At 47.2% G+C, this 10,764-nt stretch overlaps 1 pseudogene; it reads left to right on the top strand.

Moving 5' to 3' along the window:
• Positions 1–6,690: 6,690 nt before the first annotated feature.
• LOC108635059 lies at positions 6,691–7,059 on the top strand (annotated as a pseudogene).
• The last annotated feature ends 3,705 nt before the right edge of the window (positions 7,060–10,764 follow it).

The following is a 10,764-nucleotide window of genomic DNA, read 5'->3' as shown; positions in this document are numbered from 1 at the left end:
TTTTGACTCCTCGGAAGCCTACATTCTAGGATGTTTTAAGCTTCCTGTGCCTCCCGCAGTTGGGAGGCTGCAAACAATCACATGAGCAGCTGTACGACGATCCTGTAGGAAGGCTAGAAAGTCATCAGAGGGGTTTTGGGATTTGAAACACTTTTCAATGCAGAAAACTAATGCCCTGAGTTAACTTTTTCCAGAGTGTGTCAGAAGAGTGTAAAAGTACAAGGCAGGCAGATTCTTATTTTGGGGGTACATGCTCAGGAAATACCAGGGGTAAAACTGAGGCTTGACTCGCCTTGCCCATCAGGCCTCTGCCACATGACCTTGTCACGGGTGGATTCCTCACACTGGCTCCTGGCAGTCCTGGAAGGGTATCCCATTCTCCCTTCCTCCACCCTCTCTAGGTCTCAGTTTCCTCATCTGTAAAATCATGGACTACTGGGTCCAGGCTTGGTGGATCAGGGAATTCGAAGCAGGGACGGCATTGGTGATTAGATAAGGTTATTTATTTAGAGATAGAGAGATTAGGAAAGAATAGTGTAGTGGAGAAAATAGAGGAGAAAAGAGTGAAATTCCTTGGTTTACACAGGAGACCAATAAAGCCCGAGACGAGGGACTTGCACTGTCTACGTAGGCCACAGGCGCCCACTTGAATAGTGGAGGGTGCCTGCTTGGGCTCCCTCGCCTTGGAAAGGAAGCTCGGGAAACAAGTATACACAGCGAGCCTCTGTGCTCCAGATGGGAATTAGCCTGAAAATGAAAGAAAGAAAAGAAGACACGGGGGAAACCAGTCTTTCCAGTAATTGCCCATCTCTTAATTTTTCAGGAAAGTTTTTATACTTTAAGTTGTACATAGAGATCAATGGATAATACAAAGTCATGTGGGGGTCAACAGACCTGACCCTTATCGAGACCAGGCACTCTTTATGCATGCATACAAAGGTCTTAGGTGGTTTTACATCATCTCTGGCCAGGGGGCCTGCTAACATTTTATGACCCTTTTTTCTGATAATGGTCAGTCAACCATAAAACTTATTTTTTCCAAGGGTGATTTTTCTTAAACCAGGCACCACACTCTGAAGGCACCAGATAAAGTTGCATTCCTACAGGGCAAAGGTGCAGTGGGCTATAATCAAGAAAAGAATCTACTAGCCTAAGGTCTAACGTGATTAATATCAAAGGTTATTACTTATTTTCCCATATGCCAGTTATATCAATTAATGTATATATGGGACAAGGGATATGGAGACTTGGCAGCAAATATTGGCTCAACAATGAAACCTTCCACCAGGATATTTCTAACAATGCACTAATACTACACTAATAATTTCTAACTTCTCAAAAGACTGTATTTAGAAAGTTTACAGCGTCTCGTGCCTCTCACGGTTGGGAGGCTGTGAACAATCATATGCGTGGTTGTAAGAGGCCGGATAAACTTGCCAAGCAGGCTAGAGAGCCATCAGAGGAGTTTTTGGACTGGAACACTCTTGTTATGCCAAGGAGACTTATTAACCGGAGCTCTAAGTTAACTCTTTTCAGAGAAAGGTGATGGGGGATAGCCTCCGGTTAATGTCAGAAGAGTTGGTGAAAGGCATAATGAAATAAGGCAGAGAGACAATTTTTGGGGTGGATGCTCAAGAAGGTCCAGGGGGGTTCCTCGAGGCCTGTTCTCGCCTTTGCCTGTCAGGCCTCTTCCTCGTGACCTTTGCCACGAGTGGGATTCCCCATGCTGGCTCCCGGCAATGGACAACTGACTATAATTCATTCCTGGAACCCAAGCCTATCAAGAGGGATGGGAAATATTACTCCAAGGCTTGAATGATAGACCAGATTTAAAGAAAAATGTCATCGCTGCTTTTCAGTCAAACAGATAAATACAATGAAGGAAGGAGTCCCTGGCCCTAAGGGATCTGCCTAGGGGTCTAGTCTGGGAAGTTCTTACACATCAGGAGATGGCTCCAAGCTGGATTTCCACAAACATGAACATCCATGAAAAGGGCAAGCTTGCAGAGCTCTGTGCCCCTCAGCCACAGGAAGAGACTGCCTCCCGACAGCCAGCAGCATTTACAAGTGACCTCCTAAGGCCTTCACCAAACTACAGGGGCACCTCTGGGCTTTCTGTTTCCCTCACTTTTCTGACTCTTTTCTTAAAAGAAAACCCTCACATTTCTTCATAGAATGCAACAGTGGAAGGAAAATAGGCCTTCAATTTTTAGACCTCAATTTGCTAAAAAAAAAACTTGGAGCTTCTTTTTTAATTAAAGCACTACATAATTTAAAATTTTTACATGTTCTATTTATTGAGTTCTAAAACACCACACTTATTGCACAGGGTCCCCATGTAAGGCCCCTCTCAGCAGGACAGCCACAGATTCCACCATTAAAGGTGCAGCAATGTGCCCTCCTCCCTTTTTTTCTGCCTGAGTGGCCACCAGTTTTTTTAAATCCATGCACTGTACTAAGTTTCTAGGGTGCAATTTGTGCACCCTTTCCCCTGTTCCATCCCAGCAGGTGGTCAAGGGCCCTCTGGGATGCAAACTGGCTGGTAGCAGGGCTGGGCCAGCCGGCCAGAGTATAGGTTGTGGAGTCCGCAGCAGGTGAGATCACCAGGCAGGGTCAATCCCTTGTACTTCCTGGGGACCTCGCTGGCAGGCTCTAGCCTGCTTTTGGAAAACTACGTGGGTCTGAGCTTTATGCGAAGGGGGTAAAGTGGTAAAGGCCTTGACCCAGTGACAAGGCCTTTCTGTGACCACCAGTTTAGGGGACTCCGAGACTGTGCAACAGAGAGGGCAGAATACGGGGTTCCCTGCTCCACCCTGTGCCATGGAGCCCCAGTTCCTTTACCTGTGGTCCGCACCCCTCCGCTCTGCTCACTGGATGCTGATCGATGGGGACCCAGGAGCCTCCGAAATGGGCGTTCCCAGCCACAATGGAGACCCCTGAGACCTGGGACCCACAGTCTAGCGGCTCTCCGCCCCCAACGTGGGCCAGGTGTGCTCTGCCCATAGCCCACTTTCAGGAGAGGACTACGAGCCTCGCTACTGCCACCAGGTGAAATCCATCCAGGAGAAACCCACCCCACTGAGACAACCCAAGCTTTTTATCAGCTGTGAAGTGAGGTCGTCCAGTCATGTCAAACTCTTTGTTACCCCATGGACTGTAGCCTACCAGGCTCCTCCATCCATGGAATTTTCCAGTCAAGAGTACTGGAGTGAGTGGCTTGCCATTTCCTTCTCCAGGGTATCTTCCCAACCCAGGGATCGAACCCGGGTCCTCCCGCAAGGCAGGCAGACGCTTTACCATCTGAGCCACTAGGGAAGCCCCACACACTAGGTACCTGGAAAGGGGGAAGTGGGCGAGGGTCACGGCGCGCCCCACGGGACACCGCCCCTACATCAACCACCACCATGTCCCCACCCGCGGGCCTCAGGGCTGCTGGCCCATGACACTTGGGGCCCCACCGTGCGCTGGTTGACAGCAGCATGGAGGTCCCCACCGATGCCAGATGACCACCCTCACGTCCCCCCGAAACAGGGCAGAGCCCTCCCCCACCACCTCACACACCCATACTGCCGACCCCCCGACCCGGTCCTCTCCCCTCAACTACCGGGGCCCCCTACCAGCGCCTCAGGCACCCTTCTCCCCCCAACCACCAAGGGCAGAGGCAAGGGGCTCCAACAGGAAGTGTGGCTCCAAGCGGGCAAGGGACACGACAGAGGTGAGAGGACAAGAGGGCGGGAGAACCAGACAAGACAGCCACAGGATGCGTGGGGAAGGGGGATTGGGAGCAAGCCCCGAGACTCGGAGGGCGTGGGGAGGCACCTGGTGACCACGTGGTAGGCCCAGAGCAGCGCACACCAAAGACCGGCCAAGGCAGACCCGTCCAGGGCCAGTGGTGGGAGGCGACAGGCAGGCACGCTGCCCTGTGGCAGGGAACCAACACCCGTCACGCCGCACAGCCCACTGAGATGTGACTGGAGGATCCACGCCATGGCGGTCCGTGGCCAGGGGCAAGGCAGTCGTGGCTGGCGCCACAGGCAAAGGCGCAGGGGTGGAATGGGGGTGGCTGAACACCCCACAGCCCCGCCCTGAACCATCAGACCTAACCTCTAAGGAACGTGGCCGGGAGGTCCAGCAGAAGAGGGACACCAGAGAGGGTGCCAGTGGGCGGGGGCTATGGTGGCACCTGGCCGGGGATGGAGGTGCAGAGGAGCAGGTGGGAAGGTGGAGGAGAGCTGCCTTTCCCACCCGACCCCCACTATGCACGCCGGCCCCCCACCTTCTCGCGCGGCCCCTCATCCCCTACCACTGGAAAAGCCACCGGGCCCAACCGCCCGCCCAGGGCGCGCCACCTTCCAAACGTCTTTCCCTCCCTACCTTCTTATCCAGCGCTGCACGGTTGGAGGAGAGGCTCACAAGCTGGGCTGGGCGAGGCGAGGCCACTGCACTGCTCTTGGAACAGACCAGGTTAATGATCCTTCCGCAGGTTCAGCTACTGGAAACCTTGTCAGCTGATCTGTCTACAATTTAGGTATAAAACTATGACTACAGAAAAGAAAGATGACCTGACCTAGGATGGACATGATATTCTATAGAACCAGAGAAAATTGGTTAAAATAAAATTTTTTTTCTTTTTTGCCGGGGGCCAGCGTGAGGAATTCCGCCCGTGGCAAAGGTCATGAGGAAGGAGGCTTGGCATACGCAAAGGCGTGATCAAGCCTCAGGAAACCCCCTGTTCCCGAGCATCTAACCCCCAAACCAGAGTCTGTTTTATGTTCTCACCTACACCTCTGACTTTACGGGGGCTCTCCCCCATAAACTGTTTCTCTCGGAGAAGGAGTAAACGTGCAGCTCCAAGGCAATAAAAATTCTTGGGCGTGACAAGAGTGTTTCAGCTTGCCGACTCCTCTGAAGGTTATCTAGCCCACCTGTATAGGTTTGTCCGGCCACATGTGATTGTTTACAGCCTCCCAACCTGAGAGGCACGAGATGTTTTAGACTTACTAAAGGCAAATTCTTTTGGGGAGTTAGAAATTGTTAGTATAGTTGGTTAGGAATTATATTGGTGAAGGGTTCTTCATTTGTTGTGTCAATAATTGCTGCTAATTCCCTGCTCTGGGTGGGACAAGGATGTCTCAGGTCAAACCTCTCTGCTGACAGACTAGCTTGTGTGACAGGATTATCCATACTGCTGCCTCTAGGCACATGATTGTTTACTACCTCTCAACTGTAAACAGCACAGAGAGTTTTGGAGTATTTTGAGAGTCTTAATTAGCATAGGACCTTTTCTTCTTGTTGAGTCAATGATTGCCGCCAGGCCTCCATATCCTTGGACACCTGGGAATATACTAATCAATGTATTTGGAATATAGCAAAGGAAATATAGTAGTTTTTGATGTTAGTGATACTAGACTTTTTGAGTTAATGGATTTTCTCTTTTGTAATAGATCACTGTACTTTGTCATAAAACATTGTGTCCTTGCTATGTAAGAATGTAACTTTATCATATCTTAAGACTAAATAGATCTTAAGGGGAGCGTTGGTGAAAGGATTTTCATTTATGGGGCTGATATTTGCTGCTAAATCTCCATATTCCCTACCCTTATAATGAATATAACTAACATATAGGAGAAATAAGTATTAACCTTTAAGCATATAGGAGAAATAAGTATTAACCTTTAAGACTAATCATGTTAACCTTGGGTTAAATAAATTCCTTTCTTGATTGTAACTCACTACACCCTCACCCTATAGGAATGTAACTTTATTTGGAGGGTGGTGCCTGGTTTAAGAAAAAACACCCTTGGAAAAAATAAGTTTTTTGGTTATCAGAAAGAAAGGATCATAAAATGTTAGCAGGTCTCACTCATGGCCAGAAGATGATGTAATATCCCTAAGACCTTTTTTATGCATTTATGTGAAGCACCTGATTTTGATAAAGGTCAGGACCGCCGACTCCCACGTGACTCTGTATTCATCCCTATGTGTAACAAGAGGTATATAAGCAAACCCAAAAATAAAGAAATCGGATCAGTTTTCCGGAAAGACTGATTCCCTCATGTCGTTCTTTTCTGCTCCCCATTTTTCGGGCTGAATTCCCATCTGGAGCGTGGGTGCCCTCCAAGTCTACTTATTCGCCCCAGTTTTCAAGACCACGCGAGAAGGAGCCCAAGGAGGGGCACCTTCCGATATTCAAGTGACACCGGTGGCCCAACGTAGATGGTGCAAATTCCTTGTCTTGGAATTTTATTGGTATCCCACGTAAACCAAGTTATTCAGCCCCCTTTTTTTCTCTCCTACTATTTTCTGGCCGAATTCCCATCTGGTACATGGGTACCCACCAAGCCTACTAATTTTGCCTGGGCTTCTAAGATCGGCCCGGGGGGGCCTCAGTGCCACCTCTCCTTCTGGAGAACGGAAAGACGCCTGCGGCCTGCGTAAGTGGTGATTGGTATCCCATGTGAACCAAGTTATTCAGCCTCCTTTTCTCCACTAATCTTCTAATCCCTTTCTATCTGTAATTAAACAAGTCATTTCCAGAGACGCCAACTCCGTCCCCACCTTCGAATCACCCTGGATCCACTGGGGCTGGACCTCGGTACTTTTTCTTGGAAACTGTAAAGCTGGTTCTTTGCAAATGCAATTAAAAACAATTAGCTTCCTTTCTCGCCCCCCGTCCATCTTGGTGGCTGCTCTTGGTTGGGGGAGTCCCGCATCTAAGGCAGGAAGATGGTGGCCGCAAAGAAGACGAAAAAGTCAGTGGAGTCGATCAACTCTAGGCTCCAGCTGGTTATGAAAAGTGGAAAGTACGTGCTGGGGTACAAACAGACTCTGAAAATAATCAGACAAGGCAAAGCGAAACTGGGCATCCTCGCCAACAACTGCCCAGCCTTGAGGAAATCTACAATAGAGCATCACGCCATGTCGGCCAACACTGGCGGCCGTCACTGCAGTGGCGATGATCCTGGCTCGGGCACAGCGTGCGGAAGGCACTGCAGAGCATGCACACTGGCGGCCGTCGGTCCAGGAGACTCTGATGCTCTTAGAAGCCAGGCCAGAGCGGTGAGAAGCAAGCCATGCGCAATTTCTTTAATAAAACTGGCCAGAGCTTGCTTTAAAAACACTGTAAACACGCACACACCACACACCACACACACACACACACACAATTAGCTTGTTAAAAGGGCCTGCCTAGGGCCAAGCTTGAAGTTAACCCTTGCCTTGAAAAACACTGTGCACTTTGCCTGAGACCTTAGCCTTCAGTAGAAGAGAACTTCAAGCCCCCCCCCCAACAAAAACGAGGTCAAAGAGATATTTTAAATCTTAGGCGGAAAACTAGAAGATCTCTGTCTGTCTATGTGGATTTACGTATGTCTCAGTGTGAGTCTTCTGCTTTTTGATAATATTGTTGAAGTTGTGAGTTCTTATTTAAATAATCTAAAGAAAAGGAAACACATACAAATCAAACAATTCTAAATACAAGAAAAAAATTGACCTAAATGAATTTTGGATTCATGTAAACTGGGAAATAATCAATATTAAATATATAATATTTATTTTTTTCTAATATAGGCATGTCTATGAGTCATTAACATTAAGCATAAAATTTTCATAGTGCCTAAGTTTACTATTAGTTAAATATTTCTATATTGTTATATCTGTCACAAGCTTTGTTACAGGAAGAGGGACCCCTTCCAGGGCCCAAAACTGGGCTCTTGTCTAACACTCAGAAATGAATTGTCCAAGGAGACACATGTGCTGACAAAGCAAGAGATATTACTGGGAAAGGACACCCAGGTGGAGAGCAGTAGGGGAAGGGAACCCAGGAGAACTACTCTGCCATGTGGCTTGCAGTCTCAGGTTTTATGCTGATGGGACTAGTTTCCGGGTGGTCTTTGGCCAATCATTCTAATTCAGAGTCTTTCCTGGTGGCACACGCATCACTCAGCCAAAATGGATGCTAGCAAGAGGGATTCTGGGAAGTGGACGGACATTCGGTGTCTCCTTTAGATCTTTCCCAAACTCTTCTGGTTGGTGGTGGCTTATTAGTTCCATATTCCTTATCAGGATCTCGTCATGAAACAACTCATGCAAATGGTTACTATGGTGCCTGGCCAGGGTGGGTGGTTTCAATCAGCGTGCTTCCCCTAACAGCTTGTCAACAAAGAAAGGACCTCTAAAAACAAAACAAAACAAAAATTCCTAAAAAATGTGAATGTGGTATGAGCTTTTAGATAAACTATTAAAATAATTATACTTTAAAATAACTGTCTATAATAGTCTCAGTTGAAGGCAGAGGAAAAGGGGACAACAGAGGATAAGCTGGTTGGATGGCATCACTGACTCAATGGACATGAGTTTGAGGAAGGTCCTGGAGTTGGTGATGGATGGGGAAGCCTGGAATCCTGCAGTCCATGGGGTCGCAAAGAGTCAGACACGACTGAGCAACTGAACTGAATTGCACTTACAGTAGTTTCTCCAGATTTTGTTTACCTGAATATCTCTGCTTTATTGACTATGCCAAAGCCTTTGACTGTGTGGATCACAATAAACTGTGGAAAAATCTGAAAGAGATGGGAATACCAGACCACCTAACCTGCCTCTTGAGTAATCTGTATGCAGGTCAGGAAGCAACAGTTAGAACTGGACATGGAGCAACAGACTGGTTCCAAACAGGAAAAGGAGTACATAAAGGCTGTATATTGTCACTGTGCTTATTTAACTTCTATGCAGAGGACATCATGAGAAACACTGGACTGGAAGAAACACAAGCTGGAATCAAGATTGCTGGGAGAAATATCAATAACCTCAGATATGCAGATGACACCACCCTTATGGCAGAAAGAGAAGAGGAGCTAAAAAGCCTCTTGATGAAAGTGAAAGAGGAGAGCGAAAAAGTTGGCTTAAAGCTCAACATTCAGAAAACGAAGATCATGGCATCCGGTCCCATCACTCCATGGGAAATAGTTGGGGAAACAGTGGAAATAGTGTCAGACTTTATTTTGGGGGGCTCCAAAATCACTGCAGAGGGTGATTGCGGCCATGAAATTAAAAAACGCTTACTCCTTGGAAGAAAAGTTATGACCACCCTAGATAGTATATTCAAAAGCAGAGACATTACTTTGCCTACTAAAGTCCGTCTAGTCAAGGCTATGGTTTATCCTTGCTCATGTATGGATGTGAGAGTTGGACTGTGAAGGAGGCTGAGCGCCAAAGAATGGATGCTTTTGAACTGTGGTGTTGGAGAAGACTCTTGAGAGTGCCTTGGACTGATAGGAGATCCAACCAGTCCACTCTGAAGGAGATCAACCCTGGGATTTCTTTGGAAAGAATGATGCAAAAGCTGAAACTCCAGTACTTTGGCCACCTCATGAGAAGAGTTGACTCATTGGAAAAGACTCTGATGCTGGGAGGGATTGGGGGCAGGAGGAGAAGGGGACGACAGAGGATGAGATGGCTGGATGGCATCACGGACTTGATGGACCTGAGTCTGAGTGAGCTCTGGGAGATGGTGATGAACAGGGAGGCCTGGCGTGCTGTGATTCATGGGGTCGCAAAGAGTCGGACACGACTGAGCTACTGAACGGAACAGAACTGAAGTGACGAAAGAGTATTGAATAGCTAGGTCATTTCCAAATAAATTAAAGTTCTGAAACATTCAGTACTTGACAGGACCTTCCTCTTACACAGAAACTAAAGAGATTTTTTACTATCCTGAATAGTGTCTGGTGCAATCCTAAGATGTTCACTATAAGAAAGCAATTTTTTTTTTCGATAGTATCACTGATGTGTATGTTCGCCAACCTATAGAATGCCAATATAAAAGTCAGCTCTTGGTTGCCTAAGGAAAATGTATGTCTTGTTATTAAAGAAGGTATCAGGAATGAAATTGCATTTTATAAAGGAAAAAGAGGTAGTTCTGACTTACAGGTGGCAGTTCCAGGATGAGAGAAGCAAAGGAATGGGCACAGAAAGGTGCCGGGGTCCAGCCCCGGTGGATCCAGGGAATTCGAAGGGTGGACGGCGTTGGCGTGGAAAGACTTGTTTGTTTATTAATGTAAGATTAGATTAAGAAACTATAGTGTAGTAAGAAGATTAAGTGGAGGAAGAGGGCTGAATAGCTTGGTTTACGCGGAAGGCCAATAAAATTCCAGACAAGGAATTTGCACCATCTACGTTGGGCCACCGGCGCCCGCTTGAATATCTAAGGGTGCCTCGCCTTAAGCTCCCTTTCGTGCGGGTCTTAACAGCCAGGGCAAGTAAGTAGACCTGGCGAGCCTCCGCGCCCCAGGTGGAGATTCAGCCTGAAGTTAAAGTAAAGAGCAGAGAGAAGGAAAGGGAGAGAAGAAAGAGAGAGAAAGACATGGAGGGAGCCAGAGTCCCAAGAAACCAGGCCGAGAGACTAGTTCGAGAAACTGGTCCTATCCTTTATTGTTCAGAAGGCCTTTTATACTTTTGATAAAACATGGAGATCAATGGGTAACACAGAATTATGTAGCGTTCGCAGCCCAGACTCTTTCTATACATCATTTTGTATACAAAAGGTCTCAGGTGATTTACATTATCTTCTGGCCAAGAGGCTTGTTAACACTTTTTAGCTCTCTTCCTTAATGAATGCTAATTTTGTTTCCCCTGAAGTGTTTTTCTTTAATCTGCATCTCCTTAAAGCATTAAAGTTACATCTCTATAGAACAAAGGTGCAGTGGGATATAACAAAGAAGGTACTTAACTCGAAGATCTAATGTTGCTAATACCAGGTCTACTACT

Source organism: Capra hircus, unplaced genomic scaffold (assembly GCF_001704415.2).
Source record: "Capra hircus breed San Clemente unplaced genomic scaffold, ASM170441v1, whole genome shotgun sequence".
NCBI lineage: Eukaryota > Metazoa > Chordata > Mammalia > Artiodactyla > Bovidae > Capra > Capra hircus.
This window is presented reverse-complemented; position numbering and strand designations above follow the sequence as displayed.